We start from the raw sequence: 6,000 nt of genomic DNA on the forward strand, positions 1-6,000 counted from the left end.
AGGCAATCTAAAACATCCTTTATGCATTGACGAAGGTGCACGGCAGAGAAGAGTCATAATAATAAATAAATAAATAATAATAGATTATTTCCGGCACCCTTCTGATACAATTGGATAGAGAACATCCGATGAGCCAATACAGCTGTTTGATGGCCGACATAGTTTATATGTTTCTCGAATCGATACTACGCCACGAGGTGCACCATCTGCGAGAACGAAATCCTCGTATCCCCGTCTTGATAAGGAAGACGAAGGATTCCTTCGCACTCGCATTAGATAGTTTCGCGCGCGTAGATGAGTAAACCGGATACGGTAGAAGTGCGGATGTAAACGTACGTGAGGAAATACGACCCTCTATAATCCGCTTGGCGAGCACTCGTTTGCTTGCTTGCTTTCTCTCTTTCTCTCTCTTCATGGGCGCAGATGTGCGCATCGTGTCGAAGTCGAGGCTCATGGGATTCGCGAAATTGCCCCGCCCCTTTTATAGCTCGGCTCATGGAGAACGAGATGAACGCGCGAGGCGAGCGGCGTCTCTGCGTCTCTCACTGAAAGGATCTTAACCATTCATGTCCGTGAAATATAGTGACCTAGTGACATACACGTTGCACCACCGTCGTCCGGTTATACCTAACTCCATGTCATGCACACACAAACACACGGCGCGCACCATGCTGATTTTCGTTGCCACCCTTCCTTACTTATCGCCTACGCCATGCCATCCCAGCCTGATTGGAATAAGGTTCTTCTCCACGTGTCGTCGTGACATGCGGACTGCATCTGCGCAGCTTTTTGCAATGGTTACATTAGCGATATGAAGGGGAAACAAAACGACCTCCCTTGAATGATAAATGAAATATGAAGAGTTCGCCCCAAGATAGTTGTAAACCACTTTCTGGTGCGTGATCTTTATGATATACCGAGTTGCATAAATTATTTGAAGAACGTAGCTCTGTATAACCGAAATAAAAATCTCAATCGCAATTTTATTGAAATTTAAAATAACGGAAAAAGAGGAAACTGGCAACAACATTGAATGGTTCTTTAAATGAATACTTTTAAAATTTATATTCTTCATTCTGTATACTTGTATATACGTTATTTCAAGTTAAAGTAAAGTATTAATCCAGCAATAATAATACTGTTTTATTTTATACCCAAGTCACTTTATGGGAGGTAAAAAATTTTATATATGCCATATGCTTTTTTTCCACAGATCGTCTTAAAAGTCTTAAAAGCCTTGACTCTCTTAAGTCTCTCCTATTCAAAAATTATTTATTCAAATCGTACAATTTAAATCCCGAGGGTCGCTCATTCGAAAACAGACTTTGATCGGTAGTTCCAGGTTTCCTGGGAACGTTCCCCTCATGTTTTTCACAGTTTGGTCTTATGCATTCGGAGTTCTGCACTTTGCCTGGCGTCCTTGCACCGGTGCATGCGTATCTCGCATTTGGTAGCGTACCGGTTTTCGTTGTTCGACGGCGTTACTGGTGATGCGCAATGATGTCGGTCCCTTAAAAGGTGTATCTACGCGAGCAAGCAGGTGAGCGAGCGGGAAAGGGAAGGAAAAAGAGAGAGAGAGAGAGAGAGAAATAGTACAACCAAAGCAACCAACCCAGTCAGTCAGTCGACCACTGGCGTGTACGCATAAAAGAGCGCCGAATTTCAATGCCCCGTGCGCCTTTATATACCATGGCCATTCTTCTCAACCATAAAAAGCGCACATTCCACGCTCCCGTATGCAACCGGCTTAAAACACACGCGTCCCATCGTAAATCAGCCTCCCTTACTCCGCGATTCGTGTTCTCCTGTTTCATTTCTAAACTCCTCTCTCCTTCTTGCTTGCTCTTTGTAACATCAACCTACGCCAGTTTCATTACGAGCTACGCATTGCACGCACATATGTACCCCTCCTTGTCGTCCTTACCCTTTCCTTCTTCTACTTTCGTGCATGCAATTGCTGACGGCACGTCACATAAAAGCGTGAACGCGAGTCGTTCGTGAGTGTGACTTACAGGCACGCACGAACGTTCACCTTCGGCGATTCACAATTAACTTTGAAAATCGGAAACTCGAGAAAGAGAGAAAAAGGAAGAGAGAAAGGGGGGAGGGAAAGGAAGAAGACAAAAAGCATGCGAGACGATCTACGATGTCGAATGTGTGAGAATCGACGGAGTGCGTTTAATGGCCATCCTGATGCACGACATCATCATTGATCGCGGTCTGAGTTACTGTGGGAAGAACGTCGAAAATCGCAAATGGCGAGTGAGGAACTATAAATGATGGCAAAAGAGGAAGTCCTTTATTAGAATATATTTTTTTTTATTCGAATCGATATATATATATATTATATATAGAAGGGATTTCTACACTTTTTTTCTGTCTATGAATTCCAGCAGGGAGAACGTTATGAGTGTCATTGTTAAGTATTTTCGATTATCAGCGATAGGAGAGCTCACTAAAGTATTTTTTTGCCTTACAATAAAAATGACTTGTTTGAAGTAACCTATTTAAATCATGTTTGAAAACGAGAAGGAGTAAACCGAATTCATTCCTGGATGGTGGCGCCTTCACACGATAAGAATGGGAAGCCACGAAGCGAGAAGTTTATCAATGTACTTACATTTTTCTACTCCAGATAGTATTATATGTATCTTTGATCTGCACTAATTCTTCATTTACACGGCCGTGCCCATGGCGTGTCATGCCTTACATGATCAAGAAAATATGCAAGTCGAGATATCGTATCTGCACTGTCAATAACGCTCGAGTAGGCACGAGTCTAAAATAAGCTCCAATGGGTAACGAGTTGTCGTCTGAAGTCGAATAAAAGTCAAAGGAAGGCCAACAAGTTAAATCATTATCATAAATTACGATAAAATGGGTACGTATAAGCGCGATAGCCCTTCAAACCTTTTTTTATTGCGTAAAGCACTTCAAGGAACGTATTGCGAACTATATCGAAGTGAAACTTTCGCGTCATATGTAGGAGAATAGTTTGACATATGCACGACTGCGTCGAATTATCCCAAACAATATATCGCGATATGGCAGATTGTGCGCTGGGGATGACATAATCCTTTTTATGCGCTGGCAATAAAAAGCAGCAGTAAAAATGCAATTTCCTTGCTGAGTATAAAGCAGGGGTGATTTCTCGAAACAGTTTTTTTTTAAATGAGGTAATGGGGAGGGAGAAGAGGAGAGGGAGAGGAATGAGACAAAACTCTGGAGAAGTTCGCTCGTCGAAAAAGTTCGCATTCTAAACAATGCATCGATCCGCGCGGTATCATCTCTTTAAGCGTTCGCGTGCGATTTTAAAGGGTGAAAATATCAAGAAAGAAAAGAATAAAATATAGCGAAGAATAAAGTGAAAAAAGATGCGGATGCTGAAGAAAAGGAGAGCGTCTGGAGATATAAGGAATTGCAGTCTTTCCTCCTACCTCTTTTCCTCTCTGAAAGGGAGGGGGCAGAGCCTCAGCGAGAGTGGGAGCGTTGCCGGTGCAGAAGGGGTGGCCTGTGCACAAGCGTGGGTGGTCGAGGGTGGCTGGTGACGTCACGCAAGATGCAGCAGGGTGCAGCGATGCAGGGGGATGAAGCGAAACTGGGTGGAACTGGGCCAGTGGGTCTCCGGCAGCCATCTGCGATTTGTTGGATAGCTCCGCTGCACGGGCTGCGGCAGCAACGATACTGCATTTTGTGCGATGTCATTTTCACGAAAATTGCGATTCCATCGAACGGTCGTGTCTAATTCATCGTTAGCGCGAGTGATATTCAAACAAACTGTGCGTGAATTAATGCGAAAAATCGAGCAATCGAGAACGTTGCACTCATTGTCAATCAGTTCATCAATGTGTCGCGCGAAGAAAATGTTAAAAATCTCGTATTTCGAATAAATATGTTAAAATAAACTAGACACGCATGTTTTCTTTTATGATATATGTAATATTAGTTATATTATTGATATTATTTTTACGAATTTTTGACAATGGTTATTTTGACAATAACTTTTGATACACTATTTAATGATTGATTTTTCCTCAATTATAGTGAGCTAAATCTTCGTTGTAAATATTTTTACTAAATAAAGAAAGAAGCAATTCGTTTTTAATTGTATTTTTAACTCAATTATATGATTTTCTTATTTTCTTTATACAGATAAAATATTATTGCGACTCTATGATAGTTTTTTATGCAAATGTACCTACAGCAATTGTGAAGTGATGAACCTTAATTATAATTTTGAAATAATTATCATATATAATATTACTTTACACGATTTTTGTCATTACGCTTTTTCTGATTATCTGCTTTTGTTTCGCGTGACATTTTCTTTATTCCGATAGTCGTTCTTCGCATTGTAATTAACTCCTGAGAGACTCTTTGTTCCAGACAGTTAATAAGGCTTATCTGACCCTTCATTCTGTGTTTATACCTGTTTTTATGTCTGTACTTTTAGTGGCATTATATAAAGATAAATATCTACAAGTCATACATTCCTTTGTAGATGCTTCTACATTTAATTGTAATCTTTCGCAATTAATTAATTATAAATAAAAATATTTTACATGTAATATTTTTATTTCAGCAATTCTAATCATTTTTCCTTCAAACAGATTTTATTTCCTATTTAATGCATGTTTATGTAAAATTATAAAATAAAATAAAAAGGAATATTGTGAAAGTGATATAAAAAAACTGACGGTGATGATCAGTCATGATTAATCAGTGTTTCATTATGATTCAAGAAGCACTCTCATTTGCTACGGTGAAATCACAGGAGAAACAGTGAGTCATTCTTAGAAATCTTGGGTGGAAACGATCGATAATCCGAGAGTGTAACGAAATAATCTGTTTCTCAGATAAGTTTTTTTACGATGTTTATACGTGTTTCTTCTGCATAATGCGTTCATTATATATAATAGATTCTGTTATTTAAATGTCATAAAATATGTTACTGATTTTACGAAATGTGAAAAAAGAAGTCAAATAGTTTATATTTCGAATTAAATGAAAAATCAATAATTGCACTTATATGTTTTCAGTCATCAGTAAATCAGTCATAACTTTTCAAACTTTCGTGTATATTTAATTGCTACGAAATCTCACAAAATCACCGGTCGATGTTTGTCTCGTTTGTTTGACACGCGACGCGATACGGCTCTCTCGTCTTGACGTGATTTCAATGCAAATCCCGTAAATTCCATCGTGCAAAAATAGCTCGTCCGTCAACGGCAGTTTGCATATCCCGTGTCCGCCGATTTAACAGGCGAACGATCCGATAGACAGTTCGGTACTCGTTTCTCCCGTCAAAAAAATAATCGTCGAAAGTGGCTTCCATTGTATCCACGTTTCATTTACACTTTATTCCGCTCGCGCATATACATACGTATCGTTACATTTTTCGGCGATAACTGCTAAATATCGCGAAACGCGTCAGAGACAATTAACACGGACGAACTACCGGAAGTACGTTAATCAGAAACATTGCCGCCACAAACATTGCCGCAGTTCTCAATTCTCATATAATTAGTAAGTGGAAAAGAATGTCATGCTTTTATCACTTCGCAGAAGCAAAATATAGTAAATATAAAAAAAAAAGAAAAAAAATACAAAAATGATATTATGAATTTTAAATTAGATTCACGATATTTTTCTCCTCACTTTCACTTGATTGATAAAGAAACCATAATATTATATAACGGTTCTTCTGTTAACTAGTTCGGAGAATAAAACTCAAATAGAATTTCAAAAGAATAGCGATATTTGACCGCACATTTTATCACTTTCTTTCATTTTTATTGAATCCCACATTTGTTTCGTATATTTTCTGCGCCGTTACGAACATTATGATGATTTTATCCGCAGCAAGTACCTTTATCAGATTGATAAGGACGTATGTAATTATATATTTCTCATTTGCTACGGATGTACGTTATTATATATTTCGCATAATCTATGGAGGAAAGGTTCCTATTATGAGATATCGAGTTCACTTTGGGTAAA

Source organism: Atta cephalotes (assembly GCF_000143395.1).
Source record: "Atta cephalotes unplaced genomic scaffold scaffold00006, whole genome shotgun sequence".
Taxonomy (NCBI): domain Eukaryota; kingdom Metazoa; phylum Arthropoda; class Insecta; order Hymenoptera; family Formicidae; genus Atta; species Atta cephalotes.